The sequence below is a fragment of the Cnephaeus nilssonii genome (assembly GCF_951640355.1).
Source record: "Cnephaeus nilssonii genome assembly, chromosome: 15".
NCBI lineage: Eukaryota > Metazoa > Chordata > Mammalia > Chiroptera > Vespertilionidae > Cnephaeus > Cnephaeus nilssonii.
The window spans coordinates 32,889,102-32,916,419 of record NC_137086.1 but is presented as its reverse complement, the minus strand read 5'-3'; the positions used below and the strand labels follow the sequence as shown (position 1 = coordinate 32,916,419).

The 27,318-nt window shown below is 38.1% G+C and overlaps 1 protein-coding gene across 4 annotated transcripts in view; it reads right to left on the bottom strand.

The window, feature by feature from the left end:
- Positions 1-27,318, bottom strand: part of LOC307111548 (uncharacterized protein) — a 688,174-nt gene that overhangs the window by 429,539 nt on the left and 231,317 nt on the right. The gene's annotated exons all lie outside the window — the stretch shown is intronic.

The following is a 27,318-nucleotide window of genomic DNA, read 5'->3' as shown; positions in this document are numbered from 1 at the left end:
TTGATTTTGACTCATAGTAAAACAGTTGGATAAACATGACATGACATGGATGTCAGAGTGCATAATGCAACTGCATGAACCCAGATGGGACTGGAGAATACACAGACATGGATAGAATACATGTAGCAGAGATCGGGGCTTGGCTTTATCACCCTCTGTATTCTTACAATACTGGGAAATATCAGGATGGAGTTCTGACTAAAAGGCAAAGTTCTTGACAATAAAGCGCAATCTTGTACACTTCACTATGTGTTTGTAAAATAAAGCAAGAAAAAAAAAACCCTAAACATTCCTTGGTGGTTTTGGTTCTAAGGGTGCATGCTAAGGACAGGAAGCACTCATCATGGAAGATGAGGGCTTGAAAGAGAAATAGAGCACATTTTGGAGAGAGTGACAACTGAGCTAAAACATCACTGCACCGGAATACACCGGGTGAGTCACTGAAACTATTCTAGGCCCGGTTTTCTTTAGATACGGATGGTCCTCACTCACCATCACCTCTTGAACACTCCTTAGCTCAGATGGTTTATTGCAGGCAACCCAACCAGTGTCAGTCTTAGTTCTTGCTACTGGAGGAGTTGGGTTCCCTCTTCTCAATTTATTATGAAAAATTTTCGGAGCAAGTTTGGACTACAGAAGAATATACTAGATATCACAGGGTAGAGCCAAAATTTCCTTCTCTATAGAGCTTCTTAGAGCAGTGCTTTTATTTAGTATTTTATAGATTGCAAACACTTTGATAACCTGATTTTTTTTTTAAAAGGAACCAGGAACTGGTGGACATTGATATTAGGTCTCAAAAGAACTGTTGGTCCAGAAAGAAACTCACTACAGACTGATTCATTTGCCTGTCAGCATAACTATTATTGCTCATCTCACATTCAGTTCATATAAGTATATCTCTAGTGACACATGATCTCGCTCATCTAGGGGAAATGATGAACAACATAGACTGATGAAAAAGAACAGAACCAGAAACAAGGAGGCATCGATCGGACTATCGGGCCTCAGAGGGAGGATAGGGGAGGGTGGGGGGAGGGGGGAGAGATCAACCAAAGGACTTGTGTGCATGCATATGAGCCTAACCAATGGTTAAGTTCAACAGGGGTTTGGGGCATCCATGGGGAGGGGTGTGGGATGGGAATGGGGGGATGAGGACAAATATGTGACACCTTAATCAAAAAATAAATTAAAAAAAAAAAAAAGGAACCTACCCCAGAAAAAAATACTCATGCATGTGAAATGCCAGATATGATTTCAGGAGACTCAGGGATTCCTGGAAACTAAGCAAATTCATGAATTCCAGGTCTAGAAGCAGTAAAAACTCACTGGATTTCCTGGGAACCACCAGCTAACAGCTTCTTCCTAGCCATATATGCCAGTGCTGAATTCATTCCCATATTCTACATAACCACTCCTTAGAACAGGATTCCACGGCTTTACTTGTTTTGCAACCCCTAATAAACACAGAGAACGAGAAAGGCTCCTTTCCGCCTCCGTTTTGTGGAGTCTTGTGTCTCTGCCGGCTACAGCCTTCATCTTCCATGGGGGAACATACACAGTATGAGAGGTTTCAAATATTCTCAGCCCCAAAGGTGACTCTTTTCCTGTGTTTGTTCACTCTCTGCTCTCCATTCTCTTGGTTCTTTATTCTCTGACCAGACATCCTGGTCCCATCTGGCTTCATCTAACTCCATCCACCTTACTCCCCTTGCTTGTGCAGCAGTTCTAACCACTGACCAGCAGCTTCGGTAAAGATGGAGAAGGAAGAAAGGAAGAAGAGGGTCACAGCGCCCCTGCAGGAGGGGAGGCTCTCCCTCAGGAATCCGTGAAATTGTGGCCAGTGAGATTTCTGAGTCGACATAAATCAGTGTTGCCTTGGCTCCAAGACAGCGTTTATTGCTGGAAGGAAGCGTCGGCTTAATTTGTGGATGAGATCAGCTGGCTCAGGGCCAGAAATACTAGCTCCCCCAGTGGAGGGTCAATACGGAAGGGGATGGAATTAATCCCCTTTGTTGAATGGTTTTCCTGCAGTTATGGCTCAGGGTTCAGGATGTGCAGAAGCCTTTTATTCAGGGATGAAGTCTGACCCTTCAAGTCTAGTCACATCAAAATGAGGTTCAGCCCGGCCATGGTTGCTCAGAGGTTGAGTGTCGACCTATAAACCAGGAGGTCATGGTTCAATTCCGGGTCAGGGCGCATGCCCCGGTTGTTGATTCTCTCTCATCATTGATGTTTCTATCTCTCTCCCCCTCTCTCCCTTCCTCTCTGAAATCAATGAAATATATTTTTAAAAAATAATGAAGGCCCTAACCGGTTTGGCTCAGTGGATGGAGCGTCGGCCTGCAGACTGAAGGGTCCCAGGTTCGATTCCGGTCAAGGGCATATACCTTGGTTGCGGGCACATCCCCGGGGGGGCGGGGGGCGAGGAGGGGGGCGGTGGTGTGCAGGAGGCAGCTGATCAATGTCTCTCTCATGGATGTTTCTAACTCTCTATCCCTCTCCCTTCCTCTCTGTAAAAAAAATCAATAAAATATATTTTAAAAAATAAAATAATGAAGTTCAGTACTTGCTAATGGAAATAAGCAGGGCACATGCTACAGTAGAGAGTTTTCTAATTTGAATCTAAACAACCTCGGACTCCTCACTACGTTCAGCTCAGGGGCTGGGAGATGACCTTCAGGCATACATTTCAGTGAGTCTTTTTAGAAATCTGCTCTGTGAGGTATGGCTAGAGGACTGCAGCTTATTAGAAAAGTAGAAGTTGAGCCCCACCCTAGATCTGCTGAATCAGAATCTACATTTTGAAAAAGATACCAGATAACGCATATGTATGTTCAAAGTTAAAAAGTACTTTAAAGAACCTGAAGAGGTAATACGTGTTTCAGAGAACTCTCTAGCAACCCAGACTAAGTTATTTTCTCCTTTGATGGATGAAAACAAATTTAATTGGTTTGCTTCAGTGGCAAGAATATAGCTTTCAGAACATATTAGAACCAGAAGAAATGCGACAGCTTGATGTTTCTTCTAAACACTGGAGAAGACATTCTTAGATGCATGGGTGCAGGCAATGTGGAACCCAGTTTGTCCCAGCAGCACAGAGAAGACAAGAAGGCTCTAAACTGCATGGAGAAGAATAAAACCATAGCAGATCACTCCACAGCCCAGCAACTTTTGGACTGAAACTTGTTGAGAGCTTATGATTCAACTACTTGTGATTTTCAACCCACTTTAGGTTTCTTCTAATTAGTGTCTCTGCAGTTTCCAGGTGTGATTGACAGTGATGGAGCTCTGTGATAGAGCACCCTTCTCTCCATTCATCACAAGACCCATAGATTATAGCAGATCTAATAGAGAGTCAGACATGATATGTTGTCCATGGCACTGTCACTTGTGATAAATGAATTACACAAGTCTCGACGTTTTAGAGACTCCAGTGAAGTGTCAGATCTAACAAAGCCATTAAAAACTTAGAGAAAGGGGCAAAAAGAAATATATTAAGCACTTCTCTGATACAATGCTGATACATGAAGCAAAAAAATTCACAATTGTCAAGTTACCACATTTATATTTTAAAAAATACTGTAAAATGTGCATTCCAATTACAAAAAAACCTTCTGAAATGTCTTGGAAATCTTCACTTACCACATAATGTCAGCCATAAGAATCAATAAAATTTTCAGTCACCCTAGTAGTTCAGAATGCTTTTACAAGTCCTTTCACTGTTGATAGCATCACATTTATGTGAGTATCTCTAAATTAATTCATACTCAGACATCTTTATAATTGCAAGTTACCTTCTGGTCAGTTGGCAAAAATAAATAAGAGTCAAAGAAACTATTCATCAGACACTGGTTTTCAAAGCCAAAGCCACAGATAACCTTAGGGAGAACAATGTTAAGGTGCAGAATAGACATGCAACATAACAAGTGTGAACCTTAAATAAGAAAAAAAAACACACACACCTGGCTAAATGACAGCTCCAGACTCACAACTGGACACTATTGAAAAGGACAGCATTGGTCAAATGCCAACTACTCAGGCTACCCAGGGTTTCTGTACTCTGCACTTATTTGACGGGTCAGTGGTCTCTCACGCAGACTTGCTCAGGGCATTGTACACATGAACAGAAACACAAAGTAGAGTTGCTTTTCTAGTGCTGTTTCACTATGTATGTCCTGAAGGCCTGAACACTTCATAATTCATTTACTATTTTATATATTTGTGATATACCAGAATGCTGAGATTGATTTAAGTGCATTAGGGGCCAAGTGCCTAGGATAAGACCAAAACTAAAGTTCTCCCTAAGTTTTGTGTATATTAGAGGTTCCTTTTACTATTTTTAATTCTTAGTTTTTTATTCTCAAGTTCTTTTATACTAGTCAATGCATGAGGTTTGTTCTGAGGAGCATTTGCCTTAATAAAGATCTATTTTGGAAGGCCTGCTCATCTCTTATCTGCTTGCTGATACACATATGTTCAATCTTCTAGTGTCAAAGTTATGATACAGTTTAAGAAACAAAGTAGTAGCCAACATTTCAGTAAGCAATTAACACTGTCCTCACTCTAAGTCTTAATAAAATCTTTAAAATGGACCCATTGAGATGCAATAAAGTGTTTGTTGTCAATTTTCCAGGTCTTTTAGATTCAAATACTTAGCAGTATCCTTTTTCCTTGAAGCAAACTGAATGGAATGTGCTAAAAAATCAGCATAATATGCTCCCAATGCTTGATGCTGTAATAAAAAAATAATATTTCAATTGATGCTGCTTCACTCAATATTAAGATACTTGGTAAGTTTGAAGAATTATTAAAGAAGTACTACATACCTCTTATTCAATGGGGTACCCAAGAATAGCTACAGAAATCCAATGGGCTATACCATTGTTAATACTTAACCCCAAGAGACCATTGGTATACTGAGTGTAAAAAATATATGAAGCACCTCAATCCAATACTAGCATTTACCCACTCTCTTGCTGTTTTTGCTAGGGAAGGTCACAGCAAAATTTGTTCTTTTCAAAGCTTATCAAATGTTCCTCATTAATGATGGAAGCTAGCACAAATAGTCTCCATTCATTGAGAAATATATTGAATTAATCTCTTTGGTTAGGATTCCATTCTTCTGTTCTCCATCAATGAAAATTTCACCTTTCTGAGTTTTAGCAGTGGTAGCTTCTCAAGACATTAATTTAAATATGATTCTGTGTAAACTGAACTATCAGAAAAACCTTTAGGAAATGCTAGTGTCTCAATAAGTCAGAAAATTAAAAGAAAAAAATGTGAAATTTGGACTCTCTAGCTACATCAGAGTTGCTGCTAATGACCCAACCCAGGATAAGATAGCAAATCCAGAACAGGGAACTCCAAAATATTTCACTACATCTTTCTTCCACAAAACTATCAATCCTAAGCTACTTGTTGGCTTCTAGAACAATGTGTTCTATAGATCCGGAATCACTAACCACTTTCTGGTTTGCTAGTTATTTATTCAACAGTGTTAGACACTCTTCTAAGTGCTGGGGTAGATGCCAGGTATTTGTTTCAAAAATACATAATTTAGCAAGGCAATGTGGAAATTAGTAAGTGACCGGTAGTATAAAAAATGTAAAGTTAGTAAAGATGGAAATAGTTTTACCAGACGCAAAGAAGGTGGAAGAGCACCCTCAACAGAAGGAATAGAAGCGTACAAGAGCCAAAAATTATGAAATATTCAGAGAATGGCAAGCTGTTCCGCTGATCTGGAGCACCCGTGTGTTGGAGACAGGAGAGGGAGACATGAGTCTTCTTGAGTCTTTTCTATGAGGCTGGAGGTGAAGGTCGGGACCAGCCTGTATAAAGCTCAGAGAGGAGCCGACCAAGGTTTTTTGCACAGAGGAGCAACGTGATACCATTGGTGTTATATATACCAGAGGTGTGTTCAATTTGGTTTTCTTCCCTTTTGAATTTGTACTAGTGATTTGTTTCAGTTGTTGCATGCTGCATTGATTTAAAGTAGTGGAGCCCAAGTAGGTTTTGTTCAGTAAGATCTGTTAGTAATTATAATAAACAACAACAACAAAAAAAAAAAAACACACCACAGAACGATAGACTTTTAGAAACGGTGAACATTTCAGATAGTATCTCTATATTTTCCTAAATGAAAAAAAACTAAGAACCAAAGAGACTAAGTAACTTGCAGAAGGTAAATATGGAAATTGGTAGCAGGAAAGAGATTACAACCCAGCCCCTGCATCTGCAGTTCTATAACATTTCCTACTAGGTAAATACACTTCGTCTCTGTAACAGTTTCCCAACATTAATACTGGTCCTTTACAAAGCTGTACATCCTGACTGGCTTCTGTCTAAAATAGATACGTTTGAAAAATATATTTTTTTTAAAAAACCTGAAAATTATTTGGAGTGCTCATTTCTATGGGGGAAAAAAAACTCATAGATTGGAATATTTGTTAGTCCGTGGCTCCATGTATCAAAAAATAATTTGGACTTTTTTGATTTTATGCGCAAAGAAAAGGAACAGCCTCGCCAGCACACCGGAGGCCACGGAGCCTTTGCCGAAGCAAGGAGGCGTCCAGCAAGTCGATAATTGCAAAGAGGCAGCTTTAGATGAACAAAACATATCTACTTGGGGAAAAAGAAAGGTGAAGTGTCTTTTACACTGCACCACTCAGATTTTAGAAATCTTTTAATTCCCGCACCTTAATGAGGCAGGACTTCCTCCATTCCCAATCAACACTGTCACAAATGTGTTGCTTGTATTGCCTTTTGCCTCTAGAGATCCTGGGCTAGGTGAAAATCGTTTTGGTTATGTCCACTAGGACTGTGTGTACATACTACTAGTATGTTCCTGCTTGGATTGCTCGGGAAGAACTGCCTGTTTATAACCTAGTGGACAATCTGTTGAGAACATGAGAAATGTAATACTCGTACATACTGGGTCCGACAGTGTCTAGTCAGCCTGATGTTCTGTTTCTGGACTCATCCTGGCAAGGTATCGAAGTGTTGAAGAACCCCACGCCTCTCTTGGTTCTTGTCCCCAAAGACTGCAGCCACTACCCCACTGGGCCCCTACCCCCAATTTAAGATGACCCCTAATTTAATCCTGCTAAATGCCAATTGCTAACGACTAGTATATGGAAGCGAAAACCCACAAGAGGAGCTCAAAACGTCTTTAAATGAGTTTCAAAATATACTATCTTTTAGGGTAAAGTTACATAATCCCAATAGCTACTGTGCAAAATATAGCTCAAATCCTCTTTCCCTAGATTCCTTCTCTTAAGCTTTGAGGACTCCCTCCCGGTTAAATTCTGGAGTTTGTTAAGACGTCCGTTTTCTTGAATCTTGTTACAAAGGCCCTTTATCACTTTACTCACTCTGGCTGCCTCCACTACACCTTTTCAGTTGTAGAAGTTTAATGAGATCAGACTTGGGTAAAAACCAAAAATGCAGTAAAGGCTTTTTACCTTCCATTATTATATGCTTAATAGTTATGGCATCGTCCAGCCTCAGTTGTTTCTTACAAAAAACACACACATTAAAAAACAAACAAACAAACAAAAACTTCTGATAGACAGACTGCTAACAAAAAAGAAAACTGGCAATCTAGATCAGTGACTTTCAACTGGTGTGCTGCAAGAATTTTTAATACCTGACTATTCAGTCAGAGGAACTGACCTCTTTTCCCTTAGCTTATCCAATAAAAAAGTGACAACGGTCAACATAATAGCCACTGAGTGTGAAGGAATCAGAAGTATACCTGTATTTTCGTCAGATAGGCAAAAAATGTATTTTATGGTGTGCCACAGAATTTTAGTAATAAGTTTATGTGTGCCATGAGATGGAAAAGGTTGAAAATCACTGATCTAGATAATGCGAATTGGTAGGTTCTAAAATATATGCATGGTAACGATGATCCTAAAAGCTACCACTTCTTGAGTCTTTTCTATGTGCCAGTAATGTGCTAAGCACTTTCCAAATACTGTTTCACAAAACATTTGTAGTAGCCCTATGAGTCAGTTCTTACCATCCTCATTTTTTCAGAAAAGGAGCCAAAGCTCAGTGCTATTAAGTAACTGACTCAAGGCATACAGCAGGTAAGTGGCATTTTAGCGGGTTTCTCTGATTGCAAAGTCTGTGTATATAATCTTTACATCAAGACCAGGCCCTTTTAACCTTGGGCTCCAGGACACCCTAACATCTCAGCTCTCCTGTTACGCGGAAGCCGGGATTCCATATCCCATAAATTTTGTGGATGCTACTGTTTGTGACAAAGAGTGTCATCACCCAGTTTTATAGGTATACGATGGGACCGTAGAAAGGCCACTCAATAACCATTTGTTAGGACGCATGACAACAATGGCCTGGCAGATCAGTGGCTCAGGGAGAGAAAGTGCTCAGCATCACCCGTTCTCTCCTCTCATAGCGAAGAAAGCTTTGATAATAAGAAAGAGTACTCCAAGGAGAAAATATAAGAATTCTCTCCATTCAGGAAATTATTTTAGGACACCCAGATTTTTTTTTTTTTAATATGGATTAACTTCTGTTAAGTATTCTGCCTCCTTAATTGGATGGCACTGCCTCCTGGAGCCTCCTCGAGATCACCCAGATGAATCCCAGATCCTTAGAAGACAGATCCTGAACAGCAAGAATCAGGCCTATGCTTTGCAAACCTCACTGGAGAGGCCAAGGATTGTGTGTAGGGCAGAAGTGGTTGAATCTGTACCAAACTATCCCTTTGAAAGTTCATGGAACTCACATGATTTTTTTTTTTCTCAGCAACTGCGGCATTGCACTCTCAGTTAGTTCTTTCTGTGGGTTTGACAGAACAGGTATTAGTTATTACTCCTGCTGTGATGTTCCTCTCCCCTGCCCAGTACATCATTATCTGCCTCATTATCTGCTCTGTACAACATTATCTGTCTGCCTCAATCATCCCATCCATAAAATGGGGTTAATAATATTGGCCCTCATTTGCCTTGAACAAATACTGCTGGGGAAAATGAGAATATAAATTAAATTGCTTGCTGCTTTTTGGAAGAAAGTTGCCTTAGAAACACAAGCTTATTATTTCTCCGCAGAAAAAGCAAAATATATTAGGGTTTGCACAATGTTGCTCGCTGTGATTCTGCTCTTTCTTAACCCTCAGCAGAAGGACTACATTAATTCCAGTCCCTAGGTGAACCTTTTATTCCATTTTCCACTGGAGGGAAAAAAAGTTACTTTGCAAAGAAAGGAAAGAAAGAAAAAAAAATGTAGTATTCCCAAACCTCATTTACGGAACATTCTGTTCTCCAAATTACAGCACAGCAAGCAGGCAAGTGGGAACTTTTAGATTCCTGCATCCAAGCCGGTTCCACACAGCACCCACTAATACAAAATGGCTTTAATTACTTTAATATAAATCCTGGAAATGTGCAGATGGATTGTAATAATTATGCAAAACTGCGATGGTCCTTTATAGAAACACAGATCTTGCTAGCTTAAAAGAGAATGAAAGGAACACAAGTTCAACACAATATGTCAGGAAGCATATCTCCTAAGAAGTCCTGTATTTCAAATACCAAGCTGTACATTTCATCTGATGTGGCAGTTGTTATGGAAACGATGCTTTTTGATTGAATAGCAGAATAAATACCTACCTAAAACCAGCATGATGGGCTAGTGCATAAATTAAGAACTCCCCAAGACAACAATTACTTAGAGTTCTTCCTTGAGATAAATTTGAAAATTGTATATACATGATGCAATCTATTATGAGTTTAAATATTTCTGAACTGAATACTCTTCCTTATCTCAACAGTTAAACCTGCTGCACTATGTGATTGTCACTTGGTTTATCCACCAAACATACTCACTCACATCCTTGTACACTTAAGGTTTAGTGAATGAAAGGTCTAATGTTTCCCCCCCAAAAAAATTTTTTTTTCAAATAGCATTTCTTCACTTGCCTTCTAAATTAGTACAGGAGACGCCTTGGGAAACAAATGTTGAGTTATTATCATTGTCATTTTTAAATCAAGTGGGTCATACATAAATGTGCAAAAATCCCCAGGCATGAGAGAAAGGTCAGTCAAACAGGGCTTTCATATTTTCATGAGTCTGATATTAGACTGTTGCTGATTCCTATCGATATTAACAACCTTTCATAAATCATAGTGCAAATACGTCTATCTTTCCGTGTAGACATAATTCACCCATTTGCTGACTTAATTAAAGGCTCACAGTATAAAGTATGAAATAAAACATATTGAGGCTTGTTTTCCTCTTTCACATTTTACATGGAATGATATGCCATGGAAAAAGTGTGAGTGCAACAGGCACCCATATCACAAACTTCTCCATAATGGGCATGCATTCGCCCATTGGATCAACATCTTTCAATTTATTAGCATGACAAAGGACACAATTATTTTGGATATGCCTGAATGCAATTTTCATTAACTTTGCAATGATTTATTAACAAAAGTGTCAGGAATGTAATAAAAGCAGCAGGACTCCTCAAAATGCCAAAATAAAAAAAAATAAAAATGAAGAATACAGCCGAATTTCCCAACATGCCTTACGGCATCAGGTCAATAAGGTTGCCTGATTCCATCAAAAGCATCACCATGGTGAGTGAACTCTGCAATTAACAAAGAGTAAGCACAAAAAAATGCTAATATCTCATTTGAATGTAATTATGCACAGATTACTGTTCACTGGAACAAGAAAAGGGATTTTAATTGTCATCCAAAGTTACACGCAAACCCTGGATTCTAGTTAAGGGATTTTTGGGGTTGGTTTTTATGGTGTGTTTTTTTTGTGTGTTTTTTTTTGGGGGGGAGGAGGGGAGTTCATGTGAGAATAAAGCATGCAGTTCACAAATTCTTATGTTCAGGGACACTGTAAACAGCATTGCCTTTGTTTAAAAAATACAACTTGCAAAGTTTTAAAATAACATCATTCCATGTATGTTGGCAAGATTAGTTTGTAATAAGTTTCACCATCGCTTGCATTTTAATACTATTTGATCTCATTTACATGTTTAAATTTGTTCCTGTAATAAAATTCATTAGTATGTTTATCATAACCACATAATGAATATAGCCCTTATGTAAAATAAAAAATTGAAAGTACATTAGAGACATTACAAGCTGTTTGAAATTACTGTGCTTTGCATATTATACCTTATTAATTAAATTATAAATTATTTATTTATGTATTTCTTTAATCAGGGGCAAGCACTAGAACAATATTATATTAGGATAAGAAACACAATACAACTCAAAGCTAATTCACACACGGACCAATTTTACGTAGAAGCATGCAGATCCATTTTGCCATGGGGTGGCGAATGCCACTCCCCCTGCTGTGCATCAAGGGATGTGAAATCGCTGTTTAAAGGAGAGTGGAGGGTAGAGGGATTAGAAATGTTTCTTGTGCAAGTTAAAAACTTCACTTGTTAGTATAATATCTCCCTTTGTCTTCTCATTTTATTAGTATAATTAGACCAGCTACGCAAATGGAAGCAAAGAGGAATCTTTATAGGAGTTGATACTGTGTCTATTTTATGTGGAGCCCATGGACAAGGAAAAAGTAATATTTTCTATTAATTTTTCTTTTGGTTTACTTTATCAGTAATAATGGAGAATATGAATGGGAAAGAGAGTGAGGAGGAGGAAAAAAGGAAAGAAAAAATATATTGGAACAGCACTAAGTTCATTTTCCTTATTCATCTTTTTTTTTATATATATTTTATTGATTTCTTTACAGAGAGGAAGGGAGAGGGAGAGTTAAAAACATCGATGAGAGAGAAACATCAATCAGCTGCCTCCTGCACACCCCCTACTGGGGATGTGCCTGCAAGCATGGTACATGCCCTTGACTGGAATCGAACCTGGGACCCTTCAGTCCGCAGGCCGATGCTCTATCCACTGAGCCAAACGGGTCAGGGCCTTATTCATCTTTTTAAATAATTTTTTATAACCATATGCAGAATGCCTGTGCTATCTTTCTCATTATGTTTACGACTTACAGATCTCTTTTTTGAGTTAGTTTTCTAAATCCAGATTTGAGTACACTGCCTGGATTATGGGTTCAGCCTATGTCTATACACACGACAAGATTTGATTATTTTGATAAGCAATTACTCTGTCTACATGGTCAAACGTGATAAGCCTTGGATAAGGCCTTCAGCCATTACAGCTGGGAGTTGAAATGGGGGAGGGGAGGAACAGTCACTGGGCTGCATGGTATGGGAAGTACACAGGTTTGAGAGTAAAGAGGTCCGGATTTTTAATCAAAGCAGTCTTCCCTCCTTCCAAATAGGAAAAATCCTAAATCGTAGTTATCCTGATGATTAAATAAGATTAATACTCCAAAAGGGTTCAGCATAGCTACATAGTTGGTGTTCAATAAATGTTAATTCCAGGATTATTTTTGTGCAGAACCACAATAGAACAACATACCAGAATCTCCTTCTCAGAATTCCCATAAGCCTGCATGCCATGCTGGGACTCGTTTTTAATAGATGTCAGCCTCTGATACAGAGAAAAAGCAAGCTAAAATTGAGAACGGTAATGTTCAAAGCAACTGATAAAAGGGACCAATGCATGTTACTTATAAATATCTCCCTAAATAATAAAAATTACCTTACTCACTTTATCAGTTTTAAGTTCTGCAACTGTCTTCCATCTCACAGTTTCCACAATTTGGTAAACACCAGGAGAGAAGAGTAGGTAGAGAAAGCCAGTAGCATGAAGAGAAATTGCAGGAAACAGAGAGGTTCGTTATAGTGAGTGTTTTGGGTTGCAAATTTAACAGGGTCTTTTTCAGATTGCTAAGTGCAAGACATCTGTATTCACTTCTTGGAATCCCAGCTAAACCTCATTTCTGAGCTACCCCCACTGTTAGATGGAGCCACAAAACTGAGTTCTGGCTAGATAGACAGATAACTGGATAGACTGAAGTAATATATGCTATTTCTAGACCTGGCATCTGAAAACTCCTACCAATCTGTCATGCTGGGGTGTTTTTTTTGTCCTCTACCCTCTCTGTCTGGATAGAAATGAACCAACCAAGGGCACTGAGTTTCCAGAGACAAGGCCACGGGATGGGAGAAACCTAGGTCCCTAAATGACTGTGTGAAGTAAAGAACCCCCATCGTAATTAGACTGTCAAGAAGGACAAACAAAACTTTGTTGTGTTATGCCAAGAATTTAGACTTCTTGTTACAATCATCCTGACTAGAACTTGGTCATAATGAAAGGTGAGCAGTTTTTATTTTTATGAAAAAGGTCCTTTTATTAGAAATATAATTCTAGATATAATTAATTTTATTTGTGTCAGAAAAGATGACCTAAATTATAATGATTTTTAATTTTAAATAAAATTTGACAAAGATAATTATAGACCTGCAAGATTATTTCAACAAAAGAATTTTCTCTAGTACTACAGGTATTTTCTTTTTATATATACATGCTTTATTTTCTAATTTTTTATTGAGATGCAGTTAACATATAACACTAAGTATAGAACATATTGCTTTGATACATTCACACATGCAATATGACTACCACCTTAGCGCTAGCTAACACCTAGTATTATAGGGTTTTCTAATAAATGATCACTAAAACACATGACTACATATTGTGTTCTCAAGTAGTGCTCTTTCTATAACTACAGGACAGGAAAATTAACCCTTGAGAAAGAAATATACCAATACATATAGATGTTCATTATTGTTGAGCGAAATTAGATTCACTCAGCAAAAGGTTTCATCAAAAACACACATCTCTAGCCGAAACCGGTTTGGCTCAGTGGATAGAGCGTCGGCCTGCGGACTGAAAGGTCCCAGGTTCGATTCCGGTCAAGGGCATGTACATTGGTTGCGGGCACATCCCCAGTAGGGGGTGTGCAGGAGGCAGCTGGTCGATGTTTCTCTCTCATCGATGTTTCTAGCTCTCTATCCCTCTCCCTTCCTCTCTGTAAAAAATCAATAAAATATATATTTAAAAAAAAAACAACACACATCTCTAATCAGAGCATTCTGCTTTCCTGAGGGCAAATTTCCAGCCAAATGTTTCATTAGCAAATAACCAAGACGTCCAATCTTTGTTGTGCTACTTCTAAACTTGGAGCTGTTAGTGGGCAACTTGGGTGGATAAAGGCACTCACTGCACACAAGAGCTCTGAAATCAATAAGTGAAACAGAAACAGAAATATGTTATGGACCTGCTCTGCCATGGAACAATGTGGGATGCCACATGAAAAAACAATGTCACTAGGAAAGAGAAACAAAATTGAATTTCATTACATTTCAAATACATTTAATAGGTAAAGACTCTCCAAATGGTCTAATAGTCTATCAGTTGCTATTTTAATCAGCACATTTTTAAAAAACTTAAAAAATAAATCATTCTTGCCCTGGCTCAGTGGCTCCATTGGTTGGAGCGTCATCCTGTGCACCAAAGGGTTGTGGGTTGATCCCCAGTCAGGATGTAAATGGGAGGCAACCAATTGATGTTTCTCTCGCACATCTATCCCTCTCCCTTTCCCTCTCCCTCTCCCTCCCCTTTCCCCACCTTCCCCCTCCCTCTTCCTCCCCTTCCTCTTCTCCCTCTCCCTTCCCTTCCCCTTCTCCCTTCCCCTCTCTCTCCCTGTAAAAATAAAACATATCCTTCGGTGAGGATTAAAAATATATCTATATCAGTCACTACTGTCAATATTTGGCATAATATAAATCATCTTTTGTAATCTGTGTACATTTTCTCAGTGTTTATTTAAGCGCCTAAATAGCCTTTATTGGCTATGAGCCTATTAGCATGAGGCTGGATGTTCTTCAAAGGGAAGCTTGTTTACATGATAGCACCACACAATTTAGATGGTCTATTAATAAATACTTGTGAAAATAAGTATTATGATATACTCACTAGAAAGAAAGAAAGTACAAATACAGCTTATTTTCATTGAAGGTAAGCTCTAAAAGTATTTTAAACCAAGAAGCAGACACTATAGACAGTAGATATACAGGATGGAGCAAAAGTAGGTTTACAGCTGTGAGTAGGCAAACATAGAATTTATTCTGTGATCTGGTCTCATGATTACCTCCCTGACGATCTTCCTCCCTCTTCCACTCCCTCCTCTCCTGCCACACTAGCCTTCTTTGTGGTCTCTTCATATACTCCAGCAAAGCCCCTGCCTCAGGACTTTTGCACCTATTGTTTCTCCCGCTTTGAACACTCTTCTCAGTAAGACCTTTGTTCAAAAGTTATCTTTTCTGATGACCTTATTTTCACTTGCCATCTTTCCACTTCTTGCCCCAGCATTCTCCATCCTCTTCTTTTGCGGCCTATTTTTCTCCATAGCACGTATCACATTTGTCATTTTTTCTTTCTTGTCTGTCTTCCCCCATTAGAATGTAAGCTATATGAAGGATTTTTTTTCCTATTTTGTTCTCTGCTTTATTTCCAGAGCCAAGAAACACCAAATGTTGAGAGGAGTATATTATCTTATTCAATTCTAATGGGCTCTTTGGAGTTATCAGCATTCTCAATGAATAGTTAAACAAACACACACACCCACACACACACAAAACACACACACACACAAAAAAAACTGAAGCTCCCAAAGAATAAGGAATTTTCCATGTGGCAAAGGGAGGAAGAGGCAGATGGATGAAAGAAGTCTTGATCTGTATTTGGAGACATCTTGTTGCTTCCATCCTACCACCTGTTTTTACATAAGAAGAATTACACCTTATTTACTTAAAGTTTATTGGGCTCTAAAGCATGAGAGGAGTTAAGTATTCTATTGTTGTTTTGTTTAATTTCCCCCCTCCCATTTTATTGAGTTTCTTGAACTTAGCTGAGTTATAAAAACTATTATATCTAAAAATTAAATAGCATTATATCAAATTTGTTTTTGCTTCTATTTATATCAAATTTTTAAAGAAGTATTTCCTTCAAGGTTGACACATTATCTAACCAGGAATAAAATCACTGATGTGAACCAACTAGAGTATATCTGAGATGTATAAAACGCTTCCTTTGATTTCATGCCATAAGAAAAATAGAGCATGAAAAATAAGTTTTAGGGACTAATCATAATTTAGATTATATTCCTAATTTCCCTATACTGATCATTCATTTTCCACCTAACAGAAATATTGAGAGAGAGAGAGAAAGAGAGAGAGAGAGAGAGAGAGAGAGAGAGAGAGAGAGAGAGAGAAAGAGAGAGAAGGGAGGAAGGGATAGAGAGAGAGAAAGGAATGAAGGTCAAGAGGGTTCTACTTCACAAATGGGTAATAGTCATTCTTATTCAAACCTATCTCTAAAATTTAGAGAAATTTTAAACAGCTCTTCAAATAGATTTGGGGACCTTTGTAGACTGTAATTCAATTCAGAGAACCATTTTTAAACTGATAAGAACAGATACTACACTTGATCTTAGCCAAAAGGCCAAGAAGTGAGCAGAGAATAATTTTAGTTGAGACTACATGAAATTCAGACTCCATTACCACAGAAAAGAATAAACTGTTTTGTTGAACTAATTTAGTTTTCAGATAAAACGCACACCAAAGGCACACGTCCTCTGTGGGCATTTATCTTAAGCCACCTTGAATATTTAGGGATTTCCACAATTCTTTGTGATGCTGAAATTAGCATCCCTTCATTAACTTATTGGATATTATTCTACGGAAAGACTTCCCCTACCAAGTTGAGAAATAAAAATAAATTCCTCAAGCACAGATGTTTAAACAAATTTAAAGGTAATTTCAAATAAAAAAGATATAGAAGTAACATACCCTCTGCTAACTTATAGAAGTTTAATATATATGGAAAAGCATACTGCAATGAATATGTTTAAGTAGGGAGAAGGAATCTGAAGCCACACACTTTTCTCTTACAAAAGCCAGTTGCTTCTAAATGGATCAAATATAGATGTTTTTAAAAAGCTTTAAAAACAATAAATAAACAATGCCTTAGCCAAATTCCAAGTCAAAATAATGATTGGCATTATTATTCCTAAAATTTCCAAACAATTTTGCAATTCTGAAAAAAGCTACATACAAAGATAATTAATTCTGATTCATCACTGTTTACCTCCTGATCATTTTACACTCTTGCTATGCAAAGTGTAAAGCATGGAGCAGCCACTTCTGGGTCCCCACCCTACTGAGTCAGACTCTGCATTTTACAAGGGTCCCTGAGAGATTCAGATATCCAGTAAGGTTAAGGAGCATTTATGTATACTTTTTTTTATAAGAATTAAACTAACTTTGGACAACAACAAAAAATGGGCATAAGAATAAGCTATTATAGAACTGGTATATTTGGAGAAGGAGGAGAGACTGTATTTCAGGAATCCTATCTCTCTTGCTTCTTATTTTGTATAGGGGTAAATGCTAATAGAAACCTATATGCGACACCTATGGCTTCTTGAACATTCTTGAACATTTACTCAACTAGCTGAAAGCAGAGAGGTGTTTTTTATTTGTTTGTTTTTTACTTTATTTTATTTTCTTAGAGAGGAAGGGAGAGGGAGAGAAAGAGAGAAACATCTATGTGCGAGAGAAACATCTATCAGCTGCCTCCCATATGCACCCTGACCAGGGATGGACCCACAACCTGAGTATGTATCCTGACCAGGGATGGAATCCACAACCTGGGTATGTGCCCTGATCAAGAATCAAACCCACAACCCTTCGGTGCATGGGGCCTTGCTTCAACCAACTGAGCCACACTGTCCAGGGCTGAAAGCAGAGATTATCTCTACCAAGAGGACCCTCATTCTCACCTGAATAAAAATAATTTCATTCTGAAGTCTAACATTTAAATGATATAAGATTCCAATTTAATTAGGACACAATGTGAAGCCAGCTCAAATAAAAAGCAGGAACAATTTTCTAAAGGATTTAAATTACAAGCTTGTGACAGACTATGACAGATGACATATTTACTTTTCATAGGAGCTAAATGTGAGCTAAAAACACAGCAAATTTGAAATTAATGAATCTAATGACAATATATTTTTAAAGAACACTTTCTCTTTAAAGAACACTCTATCTTTAAAGGAAATAGATCTATGAAGCCCAACAATTAGTTAAAATGGCAAAATCCAATACACTATTGAAGCTTAGTAAGTTGGGAATCTGACCTTTCTTCAGGAATTGAAGATGCTCTAATCAGAATTAGCCAGGTGCACAGTGGGGTCAAGCGCCATCCTGAAGTTTTGCTAAATAGCTTCTCTCTAGTCTCTGATCACAAATGCTTCAGATCCCAGGCTTTGACATCTCAGTGACTTCAGTAAGTGTGGTTAGGCAGCTGCCACTTATTTCATTTTCAATGCATCAAGTTTTGCCTGCCTTAGCTAAGGGCCTTTTGGCAAAATGTTTAATCTAATAAATTCATGATCTAGCATTTTATCTTCTTTATCATAGTCTTCGTCTCCTTAAGAAAGAGAGAATTCAAATATGACTATAGAAACAGTGGAAAAATGAGAATATAAGTGTACACATGTTTGAAGACATCACAGTGAACTAATGACTAATTACTGTGCAATTGAATACTAATGGAGAGACTCATGAAATCAACATGAACAGGAAATGAACTCAATATGACCAATGGTTCCACAATTAAAATCAAATAAATTCCTAGTAATAGAAAGAGTTAGAATATATTACTACAACCAGTCAATTATTCTTCAGGTTACACTTCACAAAAAAAAAAAAAAAAAAGCAAAATGCTAGATAGAAGTATCTATCTAGATATCGTCTGAAAAGTTAATGTGCCTCTGAAATGTGAATTACAGTACTGTAATTATCTTCAAATTAAAGTATGTAAAACTAGTTCAATAGCAAGTCACTTATTAAAGCAAATCAGATAAACATGAATTTCAGGAAGGAAACGAGAGGTTAACTTTCTAGGACTCCCTTAATTAATTAATTGTCACTCCAAATGTTTAACTCTTTATGTCGTGGCAATCCTGTCAGAAAATTTTCAACAGAAAGCAAGCTTGGTCATTGAGAAAAAGACAACAAAGAAACAAAACCAACCAACCAACCAACAAATTGAAAAAGCCTTTACCTTTAAGTCTGAAAGGCTAATGGCAACTTTAAAATTGATTAATAAACTTTACCACCACTTATAAGAAAATGCATGCATATTTCCTTTAGTTCTATTTCATTTACTGCCTTTTCCACAACCTAATGGTTGAGTGAGGCAGATTGAAATAAACTGCAATATTTTCTCTTGAAAAGTCTATTCACTTATCAGCTGTGTATCTAATCAAGGACCTAATAAGTCCATAATGGTACATTTGCTTCCCAGGAGAAACCACTGTTTCTCATCATTGCAGAAAATACCCCCTTGCAAGGTGCAACCAAGAGCCACAGACTCGCTGCAACAGTCTAATAATTTGATTGGAGCCCTCAGGCAGGGATAACTTAAATTACAATTAGAGAGCCCTCACACTGGTGCTAACATCTGTGTACTGAACCACTGTATACTGATTAAAGGTTTTTAAAAGAGAACTAAGTACTTCCCACATTAGAGACGAGTCTAATTCGAATGGCTCTAGTTGTCGGTATGTAATACTTCAACATTCCCTGCCGAGCTTCCAGCTCGTGAGTCCAGAGAACGCACACCCTGGGTGCTCACTGCCTTAGATGTGTCCAAGGAGTGCTCAGGTGTAGATGGGCAGAAGAGCAGAGCCCTGGGAAGGGAAAGCACTGCTCATCTCATCACTCATCCTGTGTCTACTTTCCTGACTGTGGTAGCTACGTTGACCTGTTTTTGGTTTTGTTTTTCTGCTAAAAGAGTGATTCTGAGGAGAGGGACAGAACTCAGAAAAATTGCCACGGGGGCACCAACTAATGAAAGTTGAAACGAATGAGGACATGCACACAGCATCCTCGGTGTCCTCCTGCCTTGTTATGAAATGAATCATGCATGCAAGGAGCACAGAGCCAGAAGAAAACAGAGCCACAAGCTCTCCCCCCACAGCCTAGCCACTCCTCTCCTTTCCCCCCTCGTCATTAGGGCCTTTTTCAACATTAGGGCCTTTTTCAAGCACATGGCTGCAGCAGATGTCCCTGAGAGAACATTTTGTTTCCCCCCTGCATCCAGGCTCAAACACCTGGGCTCTGACATGATGTCCGGTGGAAGCTATTTTCTTTTTCCTTTTTTAAACTTTCCTTTTATTTGGTTTGCATACAAGGCTAATAATGAGGTTTAAAAAACTATACACAATCAGCATACAATTACACTCATCGGGAGCCTGACATGTAATTTCTGATAAACCCATATAACTATGAACAGCAAAAGGAACCACAGAGCGCACACAATGTGTGGGGTCATCAGAACACAATGCCAACACAATCTCTGCGTCATGTCTTGTTGCATAGTATTAATCAGTGCAAACATTGTTTGGGAAATGAGAGGGGAGAGAAAGAGCAGTTTCCCAGCTGCTAGTGCTTTGCCATCAAATCTGACAGTCAGTTCCATCTAATATAAGAGACTTCAGTAATAAAGCTTAGGACCAACTAATGACTCTTGAGGAGTCGACTTAAACTGTTCAAAATGAAATCAAACAACGGGTTCTTGTATATAATCCCAACTCTCCTGATAATTTCACATCAGACGTTTCTTTCGCAATGTGCATATTTTCATAAACTTAGGAAATGTATTAGCATCTTTAACAGCTACACTAGGTAGGTATTAAGTATCCACATTATCTAAGTGATCAGTGTTCTAGGCTAGTTCATTCACTATAATTTTGATTTATTTCAAATTTTGATGTGGAAACATCATAATTTTCTTGCTGATGGTTATAGGTAAAGGATACGATAAGGTTTCACTATGAAAGAATTATCCGGGACCATCAGAAGACAGCCCAGGTCACTGGGGAGCACAATGCAATACTATTGTCAATACTATTGATATGTCTCAGGAAAAGTGAGTCTGGGCAATACAAAAATGTCACAAGCTTTGTTTTACCTTCATTTTAATAGAGCATAGCATGACCTGTATGGAAGGGGTTGACTACTTCAATTAGGTTTATGCTATTTTCAATAGGACTTCCAATCAGTGCATTTAGCTGGAAAGCAATTCCTGACTTTATTAGTACTGTTGTCATCCTTAAAATGCATTCTATTTATTTTTTTTAATTCACCAGGAGGGGCAAAAGGGAAGAAGGGAGCAATAAAAAAAAAAAAAGAGCCAGTAACATGCCCTTAGGGACCAATAGTAAAGGGAGAAGAATCACAGGAGAAGAGGGGATGGGAGATGAAAATGAAGGACGTACCTTATTAAACCATCATAATTAAGAAGTAATAGGTATTCATAAACAGGCCCATGCCCAAAGGCCTGAAGATGTCTACAGCAGCAAGGGCAAATGCTTTCTAATAGGTAATAATCAACAAATAATCTACAGTGAAAAGCAAGCCGGACCCCATAAGAATGAGAAGGCAAAGATCTGTCTTCTCACAACGCTCTTGCTGCCAGTTCAGTGCGGCAGAGCAAAACTGAAACTAAAGAAAAGAAAAATCAGCAACCTCTTTTCAAGTGAACATACATTCTGGCAAACACAGAGGTAAAAAGCATTTGATAACAGAGCAGCTCAAACCCTGTCACCTATGGCTTATATTATGGGGTGATCTCCGGTTCTGACCCCTGAGATGACAATTACTGCCAGAGATCCAAGGGAATCGGAACCTGATGATGAAACTGACCCCACATTATTCATTTCAGTACAAAATGGGCATTAATTGGATAGATTTCCCCCTAGCTCCTGTGCTTTAAGTTAGCTAGACCTAGGAGTACTGAGGAGACAAGTCTGAAGGGAAGGAGAAATACATTTGGTCCTTGGACACCCCCTAGTGTCTATGTGAGCATGAAAACATCTTGCAGGTGATCTTCCTTTCCTGCTCGTCTAAGGAAGGGGACCAGAGAGGCTCCTAGAGAGGAAGTGAGAATCTCGGGTCAGCAATCAAGGTATCAGACTCGAAACAGCTTTTGGATACTTCCGAGAATTTCTGTTGCCATTCACTTTGTCTCAATGTGGCAGAGTTTGTCTCAAGAAAATGTGGAAAATTATGGTAAATTATGGGAGGGGTCTATAATTAGTTTCCAAAGGAAAAAAAAAGAGAGAGAGATGAATTTTATAGTTAATATTCAGGATGCAAAATGAAAAAGAGAAATGGAGAAAAATCTATTTCAGAGAATATATGGTAGTTTGTCTTTATATAGATAACTTGTGAGTGTTGGAATAAGCGCTGTGATGTATTTATGTTTACCAATGTGATTGGATGTGAATACTGAATAAAGTCTGGGAAGACTGCTTGCCACATCTCTCAGTCAGCGGTTCTTTGAGCAATATTTCATTTGTGTGATGAAGATATAATTTAAAAGTGGCTTGGAAAAAAGTTGTAGTGTAAGCGCCTTTGAAAGTGCCCATACAAATTGCATGTGATTCCCTATCCATCTAGGTAAATTAATTTTTTGGTGTCCCAGAGTTATCTATGCACTAGACTTTCTCTGTTAAAACATTGTTAAGCCATAGCCGATTTGGCCAAGTGGATAGAGTGTTGGCCCATGAACTGAAGGGTCCTGAGTTCTATTCCAGTAAAGGGCATGTACCTCAGTTGTAGGCTTGATCCTCAGTCCTGGTCAGGTGCATGGGAAGGCAACCAATCCATGTGTGTCTCTCTCATCGATGTTTCTCTCTCTCCCCCCTCCCTTCCACTCCCTCTAAAATTCAATGGAAAAATATCCTCCGATGAAGATTAACAAAACAAACAAACAAAAAACACTGTTAAAATTATGAAGTGTTACCACCAGTTTTATCCGGTTATCTCGAAAGTGTAAATGTGCAAGAATGTCATTACTCTATTTGGCTATTGTAAATATCCAAATCTGCCCAGTGTGCACAACTATAGGGGGAAAATAAATCCCTATCTGTGATGCACTGAAACTTCAAGAGACATTTTATATTTTTCTAGTTTTTTTTAGCATAACACTGTCCCGCCAGCTGTTCTGGGGAAGCACGCTGTTCTATTAAACATCGAAGCGTATATTATGGCAATATAGAGCACTTTTTCTTGCTGTATCTGGGAGCGTTGTGTCTGAAATCTATACAAGACCGGAATCTTTACAGATTCACAGAATTTTAACGTGTAAGGGTCCTGAGAGAGCACCTAATTCATACCCTTACTTAAGGAATGGGAAGCTCGGAGTGACTTCATGACTTGCTCAGAGCCAAAGGCTAGAGCAGGAACCCAAAAGTCTTGCACCCAGCCATTTTTGGTCCCTGACGTTTGCGTAAACTTGCACAGTGGGAGCTTTATAAACGTGAACCGGTCCTCAGTGGCAGGAGAAGAGAAGCCCGGTGGCAATGTCTCTACCCTTCATGTTAGGGACACACTCCCTGGAAGTCGAAGGTGTCCTGGAAGGCAGTTAACCAGATTCAACGGCTCCTGTGCCCTTGATTTTTAGTCGCAACTCTCACAGGAGAATTGCACTGCAGAGAGAGAGAGAGAGAAGGGAAACACAGAGCAAAATGTCAGAAACATCTCGCCCGACCACCCCAAGTGTGTGAATGAAACAGTTTTGTTCCTTCCCCAGCGGGAAAGGGTACTGTTTGAAACGCCAAACAAAGATAGCTGCTTGCTTCCACACAAAATAAACTTACTTTTAAAAAGGAGTCTTGGCATCCGCTAACCAAACCTATATAATTCTCTTGATCTTTAATCTCCATGCCAATGTCTATTTCACAGATTATGGCCTCAGCCCCTGACAAATCTGCTTAGTGAATTTTTGGCTGACAAATCTGGCAACACCAACGCTGTCTGAAATACATTCAAAAGGCTAAACATGTTCATAATAGCTACTTTACAGAGCCTAGTAGGTTTCCCTTTAGGAGACCAATTAGACTTTTTTTTTTTAAGTGACAGTGTTAATTTTTATGATTATACACAAAACGGAGATTTTTATTTAATACACGGGGCTTTCTTCTAAAGCTTTTCAAGAGGATCGGTCACTTTGCCAACAGACGGGTGTTGCAGCAGGGGTGATTATAGTAATTTTTCACGTAATTTGGAGTCACCATTTGGTTGCTATCTTTCACATGCTTGTTGACTCATCATATAATCCTTTATAATGGGGGTTTGTTGTGTGTCACGGGAACGTGCCAAGAGCAGCCAGGAAATAAGAAACAGAGGACCTGCCCCCCCCCCCCCGACCCCGGGCTGGTGGGGACCATGAGGGTTTTTAACATCTGCCCCAGTTCTTTAGATTGCAGTTAATTTTACTTAATAGCAGTGACCAAACACTGAAGAGAAGGGTTTGAAGGATTTGGAGGAATCTGTGTTTTCTCTCAAGCAAAGAAGTCTCAAAAACACACACAAAAAAACCAGACTATTCCACACACCACAAGGGCACAGTTTTAAAAAGATAAGAAGGTACTCATTAGAATTATCAAAGTCGCTTTCCAGAAATTCAAGAATTTAAGCCCAAAGCAAATGCAGCATGCTGTCCCTCAGGTTCACTTATCACAATTTCACTTTTGATCTCTCCTTTTGAATCCCAGCAGCAAAGTGCTTTAATGGAACGAATGCACCGAACAGAGGTTACATGTGAATATTTGATGTTACATGAAATAATGGGCATGGCTCGGGGCCGGAAGGTGTGACACCTGAGTCCTTGGCCCAGACCTGTCCTCTTTGGAAAGTCATATGAACCTAACCTAAGCCTCCAATAGCCTTAACATTGTGATTGAAGGGGAGTGCCACTATGATCACCAGGTCTCCCCCCAAAAAGGTCAAAATAAGTAAGACTGAGTCAGGAAATACTTTGTGAGTTAAAGCACGAAAATACCAGGCTGTACAGTCTGACTTGGGATGATGGTTTCTGTTCACAGGTGGCCTTCCACGAACCAGTCGAGTTGGCAGAGCCATCTATACTGGCTTTCCATGTGACGCCTTGTGCACATTTCCTTTGGAATTTTCTAAGAATATTACACTACGCTGCTCATTTCCATGAAAAGTATCTGATGAAAAGTCTCCTCACCATTTGCTTCAACCAGGTTGAGAGGAATCACTTATTTAAACCTAGCAGCGACTGCTTTTTCTTCCACACACCACCCACGATTATTGACAACCGTGCTGCCTGAATTGCATTTCAGCTGAATCCAATTCTCGAATATTGATTTGACAAGGAACCTGGATTTGCCTTTTAATTTAGTTATCGAAGTACTATTTTATAATTCAAGTACAATATTAAATATGTCCAATCTTATTTAGTTCCTAAGATCTGAGATAAAGGTCATTTGCCTACTAACCACATGTTACAAATTAGCCATAATATGAGTTAGCCCTAGGGTAGATATCTTCAACAAATCCTATACATTTACATATTATACTTTAAATAAATTAACACAAGATACAACTATTGATGAAAACCTAACAATGCAAATGAACAGTTTACTTGATCAAGTTTAACTCCATGACACCAAAAATAACTACAAAACAAGATTATCCTACTGGAAGCTAGAAATGAGTAGGTTTGTATTATGCACTTTTAGACTGTTACTTGACCATAATTATTTCCAGCATCTCATGTCACATATTAATGCCTTCAAAATAGAAGCAAGTTGAACACTAGACCATCAAAGAAGACAGTTGGTAAAATTCAAATATATTTTCAACTAATAATTACTTCAGATAACTAAAAGTAAAGGCAGAAATTTATTAGACAATATCCTCTATGGTAATAAAAAACTGTAAAAAATCAAACAGATAACTTGATGCTTTCTGGTAACCCTAATCAGTAGGATACTTAAATTACAGAGTGTTCATCATACCTATCCAGTCACACAAGAATTAATAAGTAAATTATTGATTAGTAAACAAACAAGCTTTCAGAATCAAGATGGTGAGTTCATTTCATAAACTACAATAAGCTTGTAATTTACACAAGAGGAAAAGAATTCCTTTCTGAAGTTTAGTTATGCTATTTAGATCAGGAGGACAATCCACTAATAATGGCTTTTATCCTAATACCAGTATTTATGACTGTAAAATCCACAACATGCAAAATCATAAAACTTACAGGTGATAGGTCATTTTTTTCCTCAACAGAGGAAAATATTTTCTCAACTAATTCATGCTAGAATATTAAATCTGGAAGACTCCTCTGCCTTTCATGGCTTCCCCTCATTGGATACACACATTTCTTTCTGATGAATTACTTGTATCCAGCCAAATGACGCTGATCAAATTATGGAGCAAAAATAAGTAAATTATGCACTCTTTGTCATATTCTTTTATGATAGAGCTAACAACTTATTTCATTCCATTAATAAATTTGGTCTGGCAATGTTTTTGTCTTTTTCTCTCTTTTTTTTTTTAAGTTAGAAAAAGAGGGAGGTACATTAAGACAAGAGCATATTAGGATTGATGTAGCTTCTTGTTTTCCTCTTGAGTTTAAAATCATAAACTATTCACTAATGTGAATTCTTAGGAGCAGGCTGTCAGATCCATTGTGATAATTAATATAATGGCATACTGTAAATGCCACTGTTGCTAAGGCCGTTATCTTGGTGATTGCTGTTGTTCCTGACAATGCTATTAATAACATTACTATGCTGATAATGATACTAATAAACAATGTTAAACACAAACAATATGATATACTTTGTACTATACATACATACTAGAATACTGAAAAAAGGCATATTTCCTGGCTAAAAGCTGATCATCTAAATTGCAAGTGACACCCACCGTACTTGTCTTCAGAGCATCTATATATTGGATGTGAGTGGGTGAGACTTTGCAAAAGAAGATCTGGGAAACTAGTTTTACATAATAGCTCCTCATAGTACAAATTGGAAGTTAGAAGATTGTGTAAAGATTTCAAGAGGAATCTTTGGTAAGATTAGACTGATGTGAATTGAAAAGTTAGTGAGAAGCTAATATTTAAAATGTTAGGATATCAAAAGAAATATATATTACAGCAGTGACAAAGCAACAACTGGACAACTTTATTTTCATAATCTTTTTTTTATTATAAGTGCAAATCACTCAATTTTAAGAAAAAAATGTGGACAGTACAGAATAGCATAAAGAAGAAATTAAGAAGCATGTGTAATACTATCACTGAGTAGGTATTAAATTCTGAGTCACTTATTTTATAATGAGAAAAATCCTAATTAGATAAACTGGTTAAGTGCTTTTCAAATATTACATCATAACCTATTAGAGGAAGGTGTAATCAATTTTTGGTTTATGATCAACATCCTTCTTTTAACAACAGAATGGGAATTTAACAGCAATAAAACTTTCAT